The sequence below is a fragment of the Eleutherodactylus coqui genome, chromosome 4 (genome assembly GCF_035609145.1).
Source record: "Eleutherodactylus coqui strain aEleCoq1 chromosome 4, aEleCoq1.hap1, whole genome shotgun sequence".
In the NCBI taxonomy this organism is placed as follows: domain Eukaryota; kingdom Metazoa; phylum Chordata; class Amphibia; order Anura; family Eleutherodactylidae; genus Eleutherodactylus; species Eleutherodactylus coqui.
This window is the reverse complement of record NC_089840.1, coordinates 216,805,552-216,826,089: the sequence shown is the minus strand read 5'-3', so window position 1 is coordinate 216,826,089 and position 20,538 is coordinate 216,805,552.

Below are 20,538 nucleotides of genomic sequence, written 5' to 3'. Positions count from 1 at the left end.
AAAAAATACAGAAAGAAAGAAAACCCTTTCTTGCTCATTTTTCCCTATTTCTATAGAAAAAAAAACGCAAATGTGGTATCCTCGTGTCTTTAATGACCTGTTTGAGCACCAATTTGAGCACACTAATTATCCTGCACAGCAAAAAATGGTAAAAAAAATGGAGGCAAAATGCTTATTTTATTTATTTTGGTCGCCTGCAGACGGCTGGATCAGATCCGGCAGCGAGAATTCTCGCCGCGGGACCCGACCCGAGCGCCTGCAGAGAGCAGCGCATACTCACCCATGCCCCGCAGCTCCGGATCTTTCATGTACCGGCAGCTGGCGCATGCGCAGACCGGAGCCAGCAGCGGGTGAGTGACGTTTCTGTGCGGGGCTCGCAGAAATAGAACATGCCGCGGTTTGTTTGCCTCGCGAGATTTCACAAAGCCTAACTGCGGCCGTCTGCATAGGATTGCGTTTGTTAACGCAATCCTATGCAGGCTTCCAGCGGCAGAAATCCCGCCGCAGAATTTCCGCCTGTCTGCAGGCGGCCTTTACCTCCAAAAAAGCCATATGTACCCCAAAATGGTATATAAAGCACTACAGCTTGTGACGCAAAAAACAAGCCCTCACAGAGCTCCGTCCATGGAAAAATAAAAAAGTTATGCGACTTTGAATGCAATTATGCAAAAATAATCATCAATTCCAAAAAAGGGTTTTATTATGCAAAAGTGGAAAACATTAAAAAATTATGTTTTCGGTATTGTTGTAATCGTACTGTTTCGCAAAAAATATATATTGTGTCATTTATGCTGTTTGATGAGAATTAAAAAAGAATGGCAGAATTGATGTTTTCTCTCCCTGCTCTCAAAAAACATTATAAAAGTTTTACAATATATTATATGCACCCAAAAAGATACCAATAAAAACTACAGTTCGCCATGCAAAAAACAAGCCCTTATTTGGCCGTGTCGATGGAAAAATAAAAAAAAGTTATGTCTCTTGAAAAGCAGAAACGAAAATCCCCAGAAAATCGTTGCGTCTCTAAACCCCAAATAGGTCATGTCCTTAAGGGGCTAATATATCCCACCCCTTGACAGGTGAGATTATAACAAGAAAATGTTTTTCACGTCACACTTCACGTGTGACAGGTTTTAATTTTAACCCCTTAACGACCAGCCCATAGTGTTTTTACGTCCTGCCCAAGTGGGCTTTATTCTCTGAGGACGTAAAAACATGTGTCCTGCAGAGAATAAAGCCCCTCGGGCTCTGGACGTGACAGCTCCATGCTGTCGGTGTCCGCAGGTAGCCGACAGCATGGAGCTGTCATCCCGGGCTGCAGGGACCCCCTTCCCCCCCCGGCAATGCGATCGGCATTAAAGTTAAAAAAAAGTTTTTAAAAAGTTAAAGATTCAGCTGCCCTGATGGATCGGATCTATTAGGGCAGCTGAAATTACTCACCTGAGTCCGCCGCACTGCTCCCCGCTCTCCTGGTCCTCCGGGCCCTGAAGCCGGCCTTCTGCGCATGCGCGCCAGGCGGCTTTACGTCAGCCGCATGCCCCGGCGGCCCGGGAAATTTAAAATCTCCTGGCTCCCGGCTCTTGTAGGTCGTCGGGAGGCAGGAGATGTCAGCGGGGACCGCGGTGAGCGGTCCCCGGTACCGCGATCGCCATTATCCAATGGATAACGGCGATCGCGGAAAAGTGAAGTAAGATGTAAAAAAAAGAAAAGCTTCACCTCCCCTCATGGATCGGATCCATGAGGGAAGGTGAAAATACTCACCCTGCTTTCTCCATGTCCTCCGGTCAGTCTCGGGACCCTCCGCTGGCTTCTGCGCACGCGCCGATGTGGCGCGCATGCGCAGAAGGCCGGTGAGCCCGTCAAATTCAAAATCTCACTGCACCCGGCTGTCACAGATAGCCGAGTGCAGGGAGATATGACTGGGGACCGCTGTATGCGGTTTCTAGTCATATGATCACCGTTATCAATCGTATAACGGTGATCATATAACGTTAAAAAGTTTTTAAAAAAAAGTTAAAAGTTTATAAAGTTAAAGTTTCATCTCCGCTTACGGATCATATCTGTAAGGGGGGATGAAATTACGTACCCAAGATCCCCGGATTTGTTCCCTGGTGGGATGTTGATCCGCGGACCTTACCCCAGCTTCGGCGCATGCGCCCGTCAGCATGATGGCGGATGCATGCGCAAAAGTGAAAGATTGCCCCAGAAATTTAAAATCTCCCTGCTCCTGGCTACCAAACGTAGCCAAGAGCCTGGAGATGTCACGGGGAGCTGCGGTATGCGGTTACTGATCACGTGATCGCCGTTATCCAATGCATAATGGCGATCACGTAAAAGTTCTTAAAGTGGAAGTTTCATCTTCCCTCACCAATGCGATCGGTGAGAGGAGATGAAACATCTTCTCGGAGGCTTCCGCATTTGAATCCAGATGCGATTATCCTCCATGGATCCTGCCGGCTACTGGGTATGCACCCGCCGGCAAAATGCCGGACACATTCACAGGAGCCCGGGAGCCCAGGAAATTTTAAATCTCCTTGCGTTGGTCGCTGAGTGCTTGCAGCAGTGATCGGAGGCCTCGTTGAGCGGTCCCCGGTCACGTGATAAATTAGCGATATAACAGGCCGGTCACGCATGACTGGAGAGGAATCACATGCATTGGACTACACAATTCCCCCCAATTAGCAGGTCGGAATTACGTAATCCACTCGCAGAAACAGAACACTGCATGCTATATTTTATCGTGGATATCCGTGACCTAGAGCCCATTGTGTTCTATGACCGCGGATATACTCGCAGCCCATGTGCAAATACATTGTGTACGGGCTGCGGGTACCCGGGTCATCTCTAAGCAACAGCACGGGAAATATAAACAAAAAACGGTGTACTGCGCATGACCGCCTGTGTGAGTAAGCAGTTATGCGCAGTACATTACGCAGCCATACGCAGGGTCACGTCCGGGCGCACAGCTGGGATCCGCTGCGGGCCTCCGCAAGCGGATTCTGCATATGGCCGTGAGAGCCCGGCGTTATTCAGATCGCTACCTGTAATCCGTAATTTACAAGAAGCCCCGGGAACGCTCGCCTACCTGCAGTTCCAGGAGCAGCTTATTGAGCACCTTCTGTGTGAGACCGCCGCACCGCAGCAAGCTTACGAAGCTTCACATAGCGCCACTTTTTACACCCCTATCCCTGCCGCTGAGGTCACGAAATACCCCCGAGAGAGAAGGGGGGATACCCGGTTTTCTTGCCCCATGTGCCCATCCCAACCAGCCACCGTAATTACCCCTGTCTTTGGACATAAAACGCAGTTTATATTATTACTTTTATCTAATATTTAGGGAATGCCAAAAAAATAGCGATGGCGGGGGGGATTATTTTTAGGAAGTCAATTTTTTTTCCGTATAAGTGGGCAATGGAGCCTTGAATTTATTCAGTTGTACCCTGAAATCCAGCGGGCATTCCCTCCATTATGGGCCTAGCCATGTGTCCTGTAAGTAGATTAGGGCCACAATGGGTATGTTTCTGAACACGGGACAAATGGGGGTATCCATTTTGGGGTGACCGTCTTCATTCCTATGTACACTGTACAAAAAAACCCCATTTTTAAATTGACAAAATTGCCAAAAAAATGAAAATCGTAATTTTTTCCTTCTGCTTTGCTTAAATTCATTCAAATACCGTGGGGTCAAAATACGCAGTACACCCCTAGATAAATTCGTTAAGGGGTCTAGTTTTCAAAATGGGGTCATTTGTGGGGGTTCTCTAATGTTTTGGCCGCTCAATGTCTCTACAAGTGGGCAATGGGGCCTGGAATTTATTCAGTTGTACCCTGAAATCCAACAGGTGCTCCTTCCATTATAGGCCTAGCTATGTTTCCTTTAAGTAGATTAGGGCCACAATGGGTATATTTCTGAACACGGGACAAACAGGGGTACCCATTTTGGGGTGAACGTCTTCATTCCTATGTACACTGTACAAAAAAAACCTGTTTTTAAATTGACACAATTGCCAAAAAAATGAAAATCATAATTTTTTCCTTCTGCTTGGCTTAGATTCATTCAAATACTGTGAAGTCAAAAAAATCATCGTACCCCTAGATAAATTCGTTAAGGGGTCTACTTTTCAAAATGGGGTCACTTGTGCGGGTTCTCCAACGTTTTGGTCACTCAAGGGCTCTACAAGTGTGCAATGGGGACTAAATCTCCTTCAAGCAAAATTTCTGTTCCGAAAGCCACCGGTTGCTCCTTTCATTTTGGGCCCCATTGTGCATACAGACGTAATACTAGGGCCACAATGGGTATGTTTCTGAGCACGGGACAAACAGGGGTATCCATTCTGGGGTGCAAATCCTCATTTTCATGTGTACTATAGAAAAACGTCCTGTCTAAGGATGAGCGAGTATACTCGCTAAGGCACTACTCGTCCGAGTAATGTGCCTTAGACGAGTATCTCCCTGCTCGTCCTTAAAGATTCGGGGGCCGCCGCGGAGCGGAGAGCTGCGGGGGAGAGCGGGGAGGAACGAAGGGGAGATCTCTCTCTCCCGCCCGCTCTCCCCTGCTCCCCGCCGCGACTCACCTGTCAGCCGCAGTGGTCCCCGAATCTTTATGGACGAGCAGGGAGATACTCGTCTAAGGCACATTACTCGGACGAGTAGTGCCTTAGCCAGTATACTCGCTCATCCTTAGTCCTGTCTTTAAAATAACATATTTGCAAAAATATAAAAAATTTTAGTTTTTCTCTTCTAAATTGCATTGACTCATGAGAAAAAACTGTGGGGTTAAAATACTCATGACACCCCTCAGTGAATACGTTAAGGGGTGTTGTTTTTAAAATGGGGTCACTTGTGGGGGTATCTATCATTGTGACTCCTATGAGCCTTTCCAATCTTGGCTTTGTGTTCCTCAAAATGCTGAAAAGTAATGTTAAATTTATACGTCTCCTAAATGGTTAAAAAAACAAAAGTTTTTCCAATGTGCGCTCAAAATAAAGTAAACGGGTGGAAATATATATCTCAGCAAAAATTTCTGGATAATGTTTGCAGATTATTTGAGATATTGCAGTTGGAAATCTGAAAAAATGATGATTTTTTCAAAATTTTCCCAATTTTGGCGCTTTTAATAAATAAACACAAATTCTATCGGTCTTTTTTTTCCGCCTAAATGAAGTACAACATGTGGCGAAAAAGCAATGTCAGAATCGCTTGGATATGCAAAACCTTTCTGGTGTTTTTCCATGTTAAAGTGACACAGATTTGCAAAATTTGGCCTGGTCATTAAGACGCAAACAGGCTTGGTCACTAAGGGGTTAAGTAAAGAGAAAAAGAGGATGACTCCTGCGCTCAGGGTGACCCGTATAGTGCCAAATGTGACTGCCTAGGGATGGACATGTGTAGGTGTGTGGACTGGTGAGGTCCGTAGGATGTACTAGGAAGTAACAGAGCCCTCTGTGGTGAAATAGATAGATTTATTAAACAGAGCTCCAGTGGACTTTTCATTTTAATTAATTTTATAGCTAATCAGTGAGGCTACCTATACACAGGGGCGAACGCGATATCCACGGCAAAAATGCCTCAAATCACTTCAGTAAAGAAGCGATCCTCCGGCGCAGCTTTCAGCCGTGTCGGAGGATCGACAAGTGCACTGTGGTTTACTGTCCAACTGGAAACAATGGCAATGCGTTCCAAGGAACGTGAAAAGATAGAACATGCAGCGCGTTTTACATTGCTTATGCGTATGACTCCAAAGAATAGGGATCATATTCATGCGGGATTTGTGTGCAACGCACAAATCTCATGTGAGTTTCTTGGTCGCGTGAAACTGACCTAAATGTATTGGGGTTTCTTTCTTTAATTTTTTTCTAGGTGTTTTATAACTATACAAAAGAGTAATAAAATCTATTAACAAGGAATATTAGCAGTTTTGTTTCATAATGGAGGAAATGTTAGAATATGCATTGCACACCGCTCTCCTTGTACGCTTAAAGGTGCGTTAAGACGCAACGATTATCCTTCAAACAATTGTTAAGCCTAATGAAAGTGAACAAATCGCTCAGTTTAAATGCGAGCCAACGACTAACCTATCGTTCATTGTTCAGTTTCAGCCAGCACAATAATCATCGTTGGCTCGCTCACTTCTCGGTGGATTTAAACACTCCCCACTCAGTGTTTTATATAGGAATGGCGGTCAGGGTGCCTTCACACTTGCGATCGCGATATAGCTGCGCTTTCTTAACGTGCATATCAACGGGACTTTCTAATGTTAAGGCATTGCACAAAAATCACAAAGCATAAACTTGGGATTTTTGTGCGATGCATTTTTAACATTACAAAGTCCCATTGACATTCGCATTAGAAAAATGCAGCAATATCGCGTTTGCAAGTGGGAAGGCACCCTCAGAAAGTGTATCGTTTCTCCTTAAGGTTATAAGTTATAACCTAGAAGGTCAGTGAGGAGACCAGCATTCCTGCAAGGCATTGTCTGACTCTTTATGTAAGTCTTTATAACAATGACTTGCATGAATGTTGTCTTCCAATAGGTGGTGCTGCAGAGGTATTGTTCCATGTTCCCTTTTTGCATATTTCCAAAAGAGTATCGATCGTCTTATAAGTCTTCACACACACCTAGGTCAGTGGGTAGGTCACGCGTGCTAGAGGTGGCATGCAGAGCCCTTCATAGTTGTGCCGCTGGCAGCACTGATCATGGCGCATGTTCTGATGTAAACGTGTGCATCCGGGATCCTCCTCCCCTAAGTCCTCTCCTTCATTCCGCAGGAGAGGACAAGGGAAAAAATGTTCCGGGCACTTGCACTGCTGTCAGTGTGTACCCGGGATCAGCGCCAAGAAGAGGAGGAGCTGCGCTGACTGCAAGGAGGAGGTAAGTATATGCGTTGGGGGGACTATAACTACTGGGACCGATATAGGGGTTCGCTATTACTACTGAGGCTACTGTAGAGGTAACTATTACTACTTAGGCAACTGTGCGCGATACTATTACTACTTGGGCCACTGTGGGGGTTAATATTGCTTCTGAGGTCACTGTGGTGGACTCTATTACACATGGGTCTACTCTGGGAATCACTATTGCTACTCAGGTCACTGTGGGGGGCACTATTACTAGTGGGGCCACTGTGGGAGTCACTATTGCTTTTGAGGCCACTGTGGGGGGGTCATTATTACTACTGGGTATACTGTGGGGATCACTATTGCTATAAGGGCCACTGTGGGGGACATTATTACTATTAGGGCCAATATCAGAGACATTACTACCGGGGCCGATATAGGGGACACTATTACTACTGATGATACTAAGGTGGACACTATTTCTACTAAGGCCACTGTGAGACTCACTATTTTTACTAAGGCCACTGTGGAGGTCACTATTACTACTATGGTCAATATAGGGGGCACTATTACTACTATGGTCAATATAGGGGGTCACTATTACTACTGAGGCTACTGTGGGTGTCACTATTTCTACTGAGGCAACTGTGGGGGACACTATTACCACTGGGGCCACTGTGGGGGTCCCTAATACTACTGGGGCGACCGTGGGAGCCACTATTGCTACTGAGGCCACTGTGGGGGTCATTATTACTACTGGGATCGGTATAGGGGGTCATTATTACTACTGAGGCTACCGTGGAGGTAACTATTACTACTGAGGCAAGTGTGGGGGATGCTATTACCACTGGGGCCACTGTGGGGGTCCCTAATACTACTGGGGCCACCGTGGGAGCCACTATTGCTACTGAGGCCACTGTGAGGCTCACTATTACTACTGGGATCGGTATAGGGGGTCACTATTACTACTGAGGCAAGTGTGGGGGTCACTATTACCACTGGTTCTACTGTGGGGGTCACTATTACTACTTGGGCCACTGTGGGGGTCACTTGCTACTAGGGCCACTGTGGGGGACACTACTACTACTATGGCCACTGTGGGAGTCACTACTGCTTTGGAGGCCACTGTGGGGCACATTATTACTACTTAGGCAACTGTGGGGATACTATTACTATTGGCACCACTATGGGTGTCACTGTTACTACTGAGGCTACTGTGGGGACACTATTGCATTTGAGGCCACTGTGGGGGATACTATTACTATTGGGGCCACTATGGGTGTCACTATTGCTACTGAGGATACTGTGGGGGTCACGATTACTACTATGACAACTGTGGGGATAATATTACTACTGGGGCAACTGTGGGAGTCACTATTACTACTGAGGCCACTGTGGGGGACACTATTACTGCTACGGCTACTGTGTGGGTCGCTATTACTACTGGGGCCGATATAGGGGACCCCATTACTACTGGGGCCATTGTGGGAGTCGCTATTACTACTGGGTCTACTGTGGGGTCACTATTATTACTGGGGCCAGTGGGGGACACTTTATCCACTGGGGCCACTGTGGGAGTTACTATTGATTTTGGCGTCACTATTACTACTGGGTCTGCTGTGGGGGTCACTATTACTACTGGGGCCAGTGGGGGACACTTTATCTACTGGGGCCACTTTGGGAGTCACTATTGATTTTGAGGCCACTGTGGGGGTCGCTATTACTACTGGGGCTACTGTGGGGGCCCTGTACGTTTTGTAACAATTGTGATGAGAATCATACATCGGATAAGCCCCACCCCCTGACCACACCCCTTTGTCCTGGTTTGACCCTTGGAAAAATCTGATCAACTTACACTAGCTCACTTTTATATACTGGAGGGACAGCTATATAATGAATGGGAAAAAAATCACTGGAATGGCCCTTTAACCTCTTAACTCTAGAGTACGTAAGTTTATGTCCTAGCTGTCATATACTTAACGGAACAGGACATAAATTAAGTCCTGTGCATGGCGTGGTTCAGAAGCTGAGCCAACACTATCCCACAGTGGGAGCCGGCTGTTACTTCTCGAAGAGAAGAAGCGGCGCTGACTGTAAGGAGGAGGTAAGTATATGGGTTAGGTGAGTACTATTAATACTGGGGCTACAGTGGGAAATAATATTACTACTGAGGGAGTTAATTACTGGGGCTACTGGAAGGGGTAATATTATTACTTGGGTTGCTGAGGGGGTTACTATTACTCAATGTATGTTACGGTACTAGTGGGGTGCTTAGGTACGCAAGGCGCTGGGCTCCCTGACCTACACCCACGCCACTGTCCCTTCCTGGAGATAGTCCTTATGGTGAACTCGTCCAGGCCGCCAACTCTAACCCTACGCTTACTAGGGGGGACAGACAGGGACCGCAGTACCTATGCAAGAGACTACTACCCACTAGCACCGACAGGAAAGGCAGATGGTAAGGTGTGGCTGATAACAGCGAGGCTTAGCAGACAAACTGACAGAAGCAAGATACAAACAGAGGTGGACTGGAAAACAGTGGCTGATAACAGTGAGGTCTAGCGGACAAGGTGACGGAAGCAGGATACCAAAACGAGGCAGACTAGCAAGCAGACTGAGGGAAGGACACAAAGTACCAGGGCCAGATTACCAGCAGGTCAGAGTAGCTGAACTACACAGCAGACACTGAAAACTGAAAATAAAAGCAAGGTCTAGCAGACAGGCCTGGCAGATAACAGAAAGTAAAGCAGACAATAGCAAGGTCCAACAGACAAGAAAATTAGAACAACAGAACAATAATTGGCAACTTCCAGGCAGCATGAGCTGGATCTTATAGGAAGGCGGGAGGAGCCGATAGGTAAATAGACCTGTCAATCACCAGCACACTCCTCAGACACATAGCAGGATAATTAACCTGACTGGGAGGCACGGGAGATGTTAACCCTGGCTTGTCTGGACAGAACGAGGTGTGCTGGCAAAATAAACTATGAGCTGACAGGCGTAACAATGTACTGTGGTGTTACTACTATTACTGGGGCCAGGGGTGTAACTATAGGGGGTGCAGGGGATGCGGTTGCACCCGGGCCCAGGAGCCTTAGGGGGCCCAAAGGGCCTCTCTTCTCTATATAGGGAGCCCAGTACTATTATTAAACCATTATAGTTGGGGCCCTGTTACAGGTTTTGCATTGGGGCCCGGGAGCTTCAAGTTACGCCTCTGACTGGGGCTACTGCGAGGGGTTCATATTACTACTGATGCTAACGTGGAGTTAATACTACTTAGGGGGTTATTTTTATAACTGTGGCTACTTTCGGGTTAATATTGCTACTGAGGAGGTTATTACTAGGGCTAATGTGTGGATCACTATTACTACTAAGCCACTGTAAGAGACACTATTACTACTGGGATCACTGTAGGAGTCACTATTGCTGAGGCCACTGTGGGGGTCACTATTATTACTGAGGTTGATATAGGGGACACTATTACTACTGGGGCTGATATAGGAGGTCACTATTACTACCGTGGCTACTGTGGGGGTCACTATTACTACTGAGGCCACTGTGGGGGACACTATTGCTACTGACGCCACTGTGGGGGTCACGATTACTTCTGGGATCGATATAGTGGACACTATTACTACTGAGGCCAATATATGGGGTCACTATTAAGGCTGAGGCAACTGTGGGCATATTATTATTACTGGGGCCAATGTGGGGATCACTATTGCTGCTGAGGCCACTGTAGTGGACTCTACTACACCTTGGTCTACTGTGGGCATCACTATTGCTTCTAGGGTCACTTCGGGGGACACTATTACTACTGGGTCCACTGTAAGAGTCACTATTGCTTTTGAGGCCACTGTGAGGGTCACTATTACTACTGCGTCTACTGTGGGGGTCACCATTAGTACTGGGGCCACTGTTGGGGACACTTGCTACTGAGTGTACTGTGGGGGGGGGTCACTATTGCTACTAGGGCCATTGTGGGGAACATTATTACTACTGGGGTCAATATTAGGGACACTATTACTACTGGGGCTGATATAGGGGGTCACTATTACTACTGAGGCTACTGTGGAGGTAAGTATTATTATTGAGGCAACTGTGGGGGATACTATTACTACTGGGGCCACTGTGGTGGACCCTATTACACCTGCGTCTGCTACGGGGTACACGATTGCTACTAGAGTCACTCTGGGGGACACTATTACTACTGGGGCAACTGTGAGAGTTGCTTTTGCTTTTGAGACCACTGCGGGGGTCACTATTACTACTGGGGCCAATGTAGAGGACACTATTACTACTGGGTCTACTGTAGGGGTCACTATTGCTACTAGGGCCACTGTGGGGACACTACTGCTTTTGAGGCTATCATGAGGGTCATTATTACTACTGCAACAACTGTGGGGGATAATATTACTACTGTGGCAACTGTGAGGGTCACAATTGCTAATGAGACCACTGTGGCAGATATTATTACTGAAACGCTACTGTGTGGGTTGCTATTACTACTGGGGCCACTGTGGGGGCACTATGACTACTGGGTCTACTGTGAGGCTCACTATTGCTACTGGGGCCACTGTGTGAGTCCCTTTTGCATCTGAGGCCAGTGTGGGGGGTCACTATTACCACTGAGGCAACTGTTGGGGTCACTATTACTACTGAGGCCACTGTAGGGGACACTATTATTACTAGGTCCACTGCGGGGGTCACTATTGCTACTGGGGCTACTGCAGGACACTATTACTACTGGAGCCACTGTTGGAGTCACTATTAGGGCCACCATGAGACTCACTATTTTTACTAAGGCCACTGTGGAGGTCACTATTACTACTATGGTCAATATAGGGGGCACTATTACTACTATGGTCAATATAGGGGGTCACTATTACTACTGAGGCTACTGTGGGTGTCACTATTTCTACTGAGGCCACTGTGGGGGTCCCTAATACTACTGGGGCCACTGTGGGAGCCACTATTGCTACTGTAGCCACTGTGAGGCTTACTATTACTACTGGGATCGGTATAGGGGGTCATTATTACTACTGAGGGTACTGTGGAGGTAACTATTACTACTGAGGCCACTGTGGAGGTCACTATTACTACTGAGGGCCACTGTGGGAGTCACTATTGCTGAGGCTACTATGGGGGGGTCACGATTACTACTGATGCAACTGTGGGGGACACTATTGCTACTATGGCCACTTTGGGGGTCACTGTTACTACTGGGGTCGATATATGGAGTCACTAATATTACTGAGGCCACTGTGGGAGTCACTATTGCTGAGGCAACTGTGGGGAGTCACTATTACTACTGCAGTCGATATAAGGGACACTATTATTACTAGAGCCATTATAGGAGGTCACTACTACTATTTAGGCTACTGTGGGGGTCACTATTACTACTGAGGCCACTGTGGGGGACACTATTGCTAATGAGGCCACTGTAGGGGCACTATTACTTCTGGGGTTGATATAGGGGATACTATTACTACTGGGGCTGATATGTGGTGTCACTATTACTACTGAGGCTATTGTGGGGGTCACTATTACTATTGAGGCAACTCTGGGGGATACTATTACTACTGGGTCTACTGTGTGGGTCACAATTGCTACTGGGGCCACTGTGGGGGACACTTGCTACTGTGTCTACTTTGGGGTCACTATTGCTACTGAGGCCACTGTGGGAGTTACTATTGCTTTTGAGGCCACTGTGGGGGTCACTATTACTACTAAGGGAACTGTTGGGGATACTATTATTACTGGGGCCACTGTGGGTGTCATTATTGCTACTGAGGCTACTGTGGGGGACACGATTGCTACTGGGGCCACTGTGGGCGACACTCGCTACTGTGTCTACTTTCGGGTCACTATTGCTACTGGGGCCACTGTGGGAGTTACTATTGCTTTTGAGGCCACTGTGGGGGTCACTATTACTACTAAGGGAACTGTTGGGGATACTATTACTACTGGGGCCACTGTGGGTGTCATTATTGCTACTGAGGCTACTGTGGGGGACACTTTTGCTTTTGAGGCCAATGTGCGGGTCATTCTTACAACTGATGCAACTGTAGGGGATACTATTACTACTGGGGCCACTGTGGGTGTCACTATTGCAACTGATACTACTGTGAAGGAACACTATTACTATTGAGTCTAATGAGGGGGTCATTGTTAGTACTGCGACAACTGTGGGGGATAATATTACTACTGGGGAAACTGTGGGGGTCACTATTACTACTGAGTTACTGTGTTGGATGCTATTACACCTGGGTAGAGATGAGTGAGCACCAAAATGCTCGGGTGCTTGTTACTCGAGACAAGCTTTTTGTAATGCTCGAGAGCTCGTTTCGAGTAACGAACCCCATTGAAGTCAATGAGAGAGTCAAGCACTTTTCAGGGTGACTGATGATCCGGGCGGAGCGTGCATTGTTTTCAATGGAGCCGCGGCTGCTGCCAGTGGCTCCATTGAAAACAATGCTCTGCTGGCACCCCTAAATTGTTTTTCACGGAAGGGATTTTCATATAAGCCCTTCCCTGAAAAGCAATAGTTTTAGTGTAAAAAGAGAAAAAAAAATTTAAAAACTAACCCGCCGCCGCGTCCCCCGCTGGGATGAAGAACACATCTATCGCATGCATCAGATGTTTCCTTCATCCCTGCTAGTAAGAACAATTCCCTGCTGCTATATCTGCCACATCTGTGACAGATGCAGCAGATGAATTCTTCAATTCCCTACCACAGCTGTCACACATGACAGCTGCGGTAGAGGATTCTGCTGCCTGCATCCGTTATTGGATTTCAGGGAAGGGCTTTAAATGATACTCACCTCCCTTCAGCTGCTGGGGCTCAGCCACATCTTCTCCACCCTGTCCCCAGCTCTGTAGTCCTGATCTATCAGCAGGCGGGGATTTTGAATCCCCACCTGCTGAAAGATCAACGGCGCTACAGAGCCGGGGTCAACGCGGCTAAGACGTGGCTGAGCCCCGGCAGTTGATGGTTTTTCAGTGAAGGGTTTTAAATATAAGCCCTTCCCTGAAAAACCATGAAGAACAGTTTAAAAAATAAAAAAATGATACTCACCTGCCTTCAACAGCCAGGGCTCAGCCTCATGCCACATGCTCGCTTGATAGCCACACTACCCTCATGTCTATTTATAAGTGCGTCTTGGATGAGGAGGAACCGGAGACACACACTGCAGAGGGTTGGCAGTGCCTGGCAGCGACCCTCTTTGAAATTGTGGGCGATAGCCCACAATGCTGATGAGAACTGATAATAAATTAACGTACAATCATAATTTCAATCCCGTGCCACCTCCATCACAAAATTGTCAGGAGCCGCAAACGTGGGCATAAAGGGGACTCAGATGCCAGTACTTCTACACATCACACTGCAGCAGCGCATACTAAGACCAAAGATTGGTTTGAAGCAGGAGGTGTCACAAAAATAGCCACCACAGGTATACTGTGACCCTGTGAAAGTCTCATTACCCCTTTCCAATCCAATGTCTGATTTCTGAAGACATTCTGATTGAAGGCTGTACAGCTCCGATGTCAAAAGACATCCGGCAGTGTATTCTTACTGTATATTACTGGCCACTCTGTTGTCGGGGGCCTCTCCAGCATGTCCCATACCGCAGTACTGGCTTTAGCCAGCAGATGGTGCCATTGTATAATGGCAAAAAGAGAAAGCCCCCTAGGAAACCCTGAATCCAAAATTGGATTGCAAAGGGTTAAATCAGTTACGCTTCCTGTGAACGCTCCAATCCAGTATCTCAGATAACTGTGGTAAGTTGTAACACGAGAGATAATACATGCCGACCAATGCTGACTCCTAGGGATGCGTGCGTTTATCACACCTAAACCAATCCGGCAGTTTACAACTCATGGCATTATACGTCAGCGGACACCCAAAAACAGGCTTGTCAGGGACAGGCAATGTACAATGAGTTGACCTGTTAAACAGCCGGAATGCTTGCAAAAGCCTAGTGCGCACTACTAGACACAACAAGCGTGGGCATGAAGCAAACTCGGATGATAGTACTGCTGTGAACATCTCATTAATTCAGATACGCTTCTTTTGATTGGTCCAAACCAGTGTCTCGGATAACTGTGGTAACACGAGGGCAAATACATGTCGACCAGCGCTAATCCCCAGACCCCAAGCTGGAGGAGGAGGTTGCATAATAAGCCCGAGAAACTGTGACCGAGGTAGGACCCGCAATCCTCTGTGTGAGAAGCATGTGAGCAGGCCCAGGGTCAGACTTGGTCCCAGCCTCCACCTGGTTGACCCAATGTGCCGTCAGTTACGGTTCCTTTCATCGCTCCAAAGACTGGATAAACCACCAAGAAATTCCACTGGCCAAACCTGGCACAGTTGCACCCCCACAGCCCCAGGACCTCGGCCTCTGCCCACATACTCAACAATCGTGGGCATAAAGCGGACTCGGATGCTAGTACTGCTGTGAATGTCTCATTAAATCAGTTACGGTTCCTTTCATTGCTCCAAAGACTGGATCAACCACAAAGAAATTCCACTGGCCACACCTGGCACAGTTGTACCTCACCCAGGACCTCGGCCTCTGCCCACATCTCCAACAATCGTGGGCATAAAGCTGACTCGAATGCTAGTACTTCCAAGCATCAGCAAAATTCAGCAATCCTTTCGAAAATGGAAGATTTCTTTTAGGCAGGAGGTATTCCAAAGTTGTCACCACAGCAATACAGTGACCCTGTAAAAGTCTCATTAAATCAATTAGGGTTCCTTTGATCGCTCCAAAGACTGTATGAACCGTGAAGAAGTTGGCGTGGACAAAGCAGGGCAATTTATTCTGTGTATGTGTCAGATAGCTGAACACCGCTATGGGAAATCCTTGTGTACCCACACAATTCATTCTGTGTATGTGTCAGATAGCTGAACACCGCAATGTGAAACTCTGGTGTACCCACACAATTCCTTCTGTGTATGTGTCAGATAGCTGAACACCGCAATGGGAAACCCTTGTGTACCCACACAATTCTGTGTATGTGTCAGATAGCTGAACACCGCGCTAGGAAACCCTTGTGTACCCACACAATTCATTCTGTGTATGTGTCAGATAGCTGAACACCACTATGGAAAACCCTTGTGTACGCACACAATTCATTCTGTGTATGTGTCAGATAGCTGAACACTGTAATGGAAAACCCGTGTGTACCCACACAATTCATTCTGTGTATGTGTCCGATAGCTGAACACCTCAATGGGAAACCCTTCTGTACCCACACAATTAATTCTGTGTATGTGTCAGATAGCTGAACACCGCGCTGGGAAACCCTTGTGTACCCACACAATTCGCTCTGTGTGTGCTTCAGATAGCTGAACACTGCAGTGGAAAACCCTTGTGCACCCACACAATTCATTCTGTGTATGTGTCAGATAGCTGAACACAGCAATGGGAAATCCTTGTGTACCCACACAATTTATTCTGTGTATGTGTCAGATAGTTGAACACTGCTATGGGAAACCCTTGTGTACCCACAGTATAGACGAACCCCTGAAACCTTTCTGTAGCAAGAGTATAGGCGAACCCCTGAAACCTTTCTGTAGCAAGAGTATAGGTGAACCCCTGAAACCTTTCTGTAGCAAGAGTATAGGCAAACCCCTAAAACATTTCTGTAGCAAGAGTATAGACGAACTCCTGAAACCTTTCTGTAGCAAGAGTATAGGCGAACCCCTGAACCTTTCTGAAGCAAGAGTATAGGCAAACCCCTGAAATATTTCTGTAGCAAGAGTATAGGCAAACCCCTGAAATATTTCTGTAGCAAGAGTATAGGCGAACCCCTGAAACCTTTCTGTAGCAAGAGTATAGGCAAACCCCTGAAACCTTTCTGTAGCAAGAGCATAGGCGAACCCCTGAAACCTTTCTGTAGCAAGAGTATAGGCAAACCCCTGAAACTTTTCTGTAGCAAGAGTATTGGCAAACCCCTGAAACCCTTCTGAAGCAAGAGTATAGGCGAACCCCTGAAACATTTCTGTAGAAAGAGTGTAGGCGTACCACTGCAACCTTTCTGTTGCAAGAGGATAGGCGAACCCTTGAAACATTTCCATAGCAAGAGTATAGGTGACCCTCTGAAACATTTCTGTACCAAGAGTATAGGTGAACCCCTGAAACCTTTCAGTAGCAAGATTAAAGGCAAACCCCTGAAACCTTTCTGTACCAAGAGTATAGGCGAGCCCCTGAAACATTTCTGTACAAAGAGTATAGCTGACTCCCGGAAAAATTGGTGTAGCAAGAGTATAGGTGAACCCCTCTAAAATTGATGTACCAAGAGTATAGGCAAACGCCTCAAACATTTATTTACTAAGGGTATAGGCGAAGGCCTAAAAAATTGGTTTGCTGTGAGCATAGGCGAAGCCCAGAACAATTAGTTTGCTATGAGTTTGGACGAAGCCCGGAAAAATTCCTGTACCAAGAGTATAGGTGAACCCCTGAAGAATTGTTGTACCAAGAGTATAGGCAAACACCTCCAACATTTATTTACTAACATTATAGGCGAAGCCCGGAAAAGTTGGTTTGCTATGAGTATAGGCGAAGGCCTGAAAAATTAGTTTGCTATGAGTTTGGACAAAGCCCAGAAAAAATTTTTTGCTCTGAGTATAGACGAAGCACGTAAAAATGTGTGTACCAAGAGTACAGGTGTACCCCTGAAAAATTGGTTTACCCACGGTGCAGGTGAAACCCAGAAACATATTTTAAAGATACAACTCATAGTTGCTTAATCTGCTAACAATACCTGGAGGCAGCCCTCGGAAAAAAAATTGTTTTAACGGAGCCTTTTGGCCCTCAGAAATTTGGCTGTTCAGCGTGATGACATGCTGGTTTAAGAAAGGAGGAGGAAGATCAGAGAGGCATAGACCAAGCAACTTCTCCCCTTTTTTGGGTGATATAGGATGAATGGTTCTCTTGTTCCAGCTGAAAGAACCTTTATGTTCCGCTGCATTCCACCGGTGGAGAAGAGAAGTCTGGGGAAATCCAGCCTTTGTTCATCTTAATAAGTGTAAGCCTGTCGGCGCTGACAGTTGACAGGCGGGTACGCTTATCCGTGATGATCCCCCCAGCAGCACTAAACACCCTCTCTGATAAGACGCTAGTGACAGGGCAGGCTAGCACCTCCAAGGCATACAGCGCAAGTTCGTGCCACGTGTCCAGCTTTGACACCCAATAATTGTACGGAGCAGAGTGATTACGGAGGACGTTGGTACGGTAGGCTATATACTCCCTCACCATCTTTTTACACTGTTCCCTCCGACTCAGCCTAGACTGGGGAGTGATGACACAGTCTGGCTGGGGAGCCATAAAACTGGCAAAGGCCTTGGAGAGTGTTCCCTTGCCTGCGCTGGACATGCTGCCTGATTCCTGCGTGTGCCCTGCTAGTTGGCCCACTGATGTACGTCCTGTACCGCTAGCGTTGTCAGCGTTGTCAGATGGGAACCTTAGCATCAGCTTTCCCACCAGGGCCTTGTGGTATTGCATCACTTTCATACTCCTTTCCTCTTCGGGAATGAGAGTGGAAAGGTTCTCCTTATACCATGGGTTGAGAAGGATCAACACCCAGTAATCCTTGTTAACCAGAATGCGTCTAACGTGAGGGTCAGGGGAAAGGCAGCTTAACATGAAGTTAGCAATGTGTGCCAGAGTCCCAGTATGCAACACATCGCTGTCCTCACTAGGAGGATGACTTTCATAATCCTCCTCCTCCTCTTCAGCCCATACACGCTAAACAAATGTGAGGGAAGTAGTATGGGTACCCTTTGCAGTGTGGGAAGCAGTCTCTTCCCCCTCCTCCTCCTCATCCCCCTCCTCCTCTTCCCATACACACTGAGAAACAGGCGTGGAGGTGGTCTGGCTATGAAGCGACATACTGTCATCCCCATCTCCTATTCTAACTGCAAAGCGTCAGCCTTTATCCTTAGCAGCAAACTTCTCAGCAGGCAAAGCAGCGGGACGGTTATGCAGATAATGGCCGCGTCATCACTCACCATTTGTGTAGACTCCTCAAAGTTTCCTAGGACCTGACAGATGTCTGCTATCTATACTCACTCCTCTGTGAAGAACTGTGGAGGCTGACTACCACTTCGCTGGCCATGTTGCAGCTGGTATTCTACAATGGCTTTACACTGCTCGTACAGCCTGGCCAACATGTGCAATGTAGAATTCCAGTGCGTGGGCACGTCGCACAGCAGTCAGTGCACTGTCAGCTGGAAGCGCTTTTGCAGTGTCCTGAGGGTGGCAGCACCTGTGGTGGACTTCCTGAAATGGGCGCACACACAACGCACCTTGGTGAGCAGGTCAGACAAATAGGGGTAGTTTTTCAGAAAGTGAACCACCAGATAGAACATGTGGGCCAGGCATGGCACGTGTGTTAGCCTGCCAAGATGCAGAGCTGCCACCAGGTTACGCCCATTATCACACACGACCATGCCTGGTTGGAGGTTCAGCGGCGAAAGCCACTGCTCGGTCTGCTCTGTCAAACCCTGCAACAGCTCTTGGGCGGTGTGCCTCTTCTCTCCCAAGCTGAGTAGTTTCAGCATGGCCTGCTGACGCTTGCCCACCGCAGTGCTACAGCACCTCGAGCTACCGACTGCCGGCGACGTGCTCACACGTGGTAATAGAAAGGTGGAGGGTGTGGAGGAGGAGGGAGGGTGTTTGGAGGAGGTGGCATAATTCTCCGGTGAAACCTTCACCGAGGTAGAACCCGCAATCCTCGGTGTGGGTAGCTTGTGAGCAGACCCAGGGTCAGACTCGGTCCCAGCCTCCACCAAGTTCACCCAATGTGCAGTCAGGGAGATGTAGTGTCCCTGCCCGCCAGCACTTGTCCACGTGTCCGTTGTTAAGTGGACCTTCCCTGTAACCACATAGGTGATGAAACGGTTTATGTTGCGTGAGACGTGCTGGTGTAGGGCAGGGACAGTACTCCGGGAAAAATAGTGGCAACTGGGGACCGAGTACCGAGGGACAGCTGCCGCCATCATGTTGCGGAAAGCCTCCATTTGTAATAGCCTGTATGTCAGCATCTCCAGGCTGAGTAGTTTAGCGATATGCACGTTTAAAGATTGTGCTTGCGGGTTGGTGGCCGTGTATTTCCGCTTTTGTTCCAACGATTGGGTTAGCGACAGTGGAACGCTGTGCTGGGACACATTGGTAGAGGCAGTGGAGGACCGTAGAGGTGAGGGTGTGGGTGTAGGCTGGGAGGCGCTCGTGCCTGCATCCTGGGAGGGGGAATGTACCTCTGTTCCAGGTTGTGACACGGGGGAAGAGGCAGTGGTGTGACCCGCAGGCGGTGAATGGCTTTCGTTCCACCTCATGGGGTGCTTAGCCATCATATGCCTGTGCATGCTGGTGGTGGTGAAGCTGGTAGTGGTGGCTCCCCGGCTGATCTTGGTGCGGCACAAGTTGCACAACACTGTTTGTCGGTCTTCCGTGTTCTCACTAATAAACCACCAGACCTTCGAACACCTAGCCCTCTGCACGGAGGCTTGCCGCGAGGGATTGCTGTGGGAAACAGTTGGTGGAATATTTGCTCTGGCCCTGCTTCTCCCCCTGGCCACCCCACTGCCTCTTCCAACCTGTTCTGTTGCAGCACTTGCCTCCCCCTCTGAAGCCCTATCTTCAGGAAGCTTTGCAAGCCAGGTGGGGTCAGTCACCTCATCGTCCACCAGCTCTT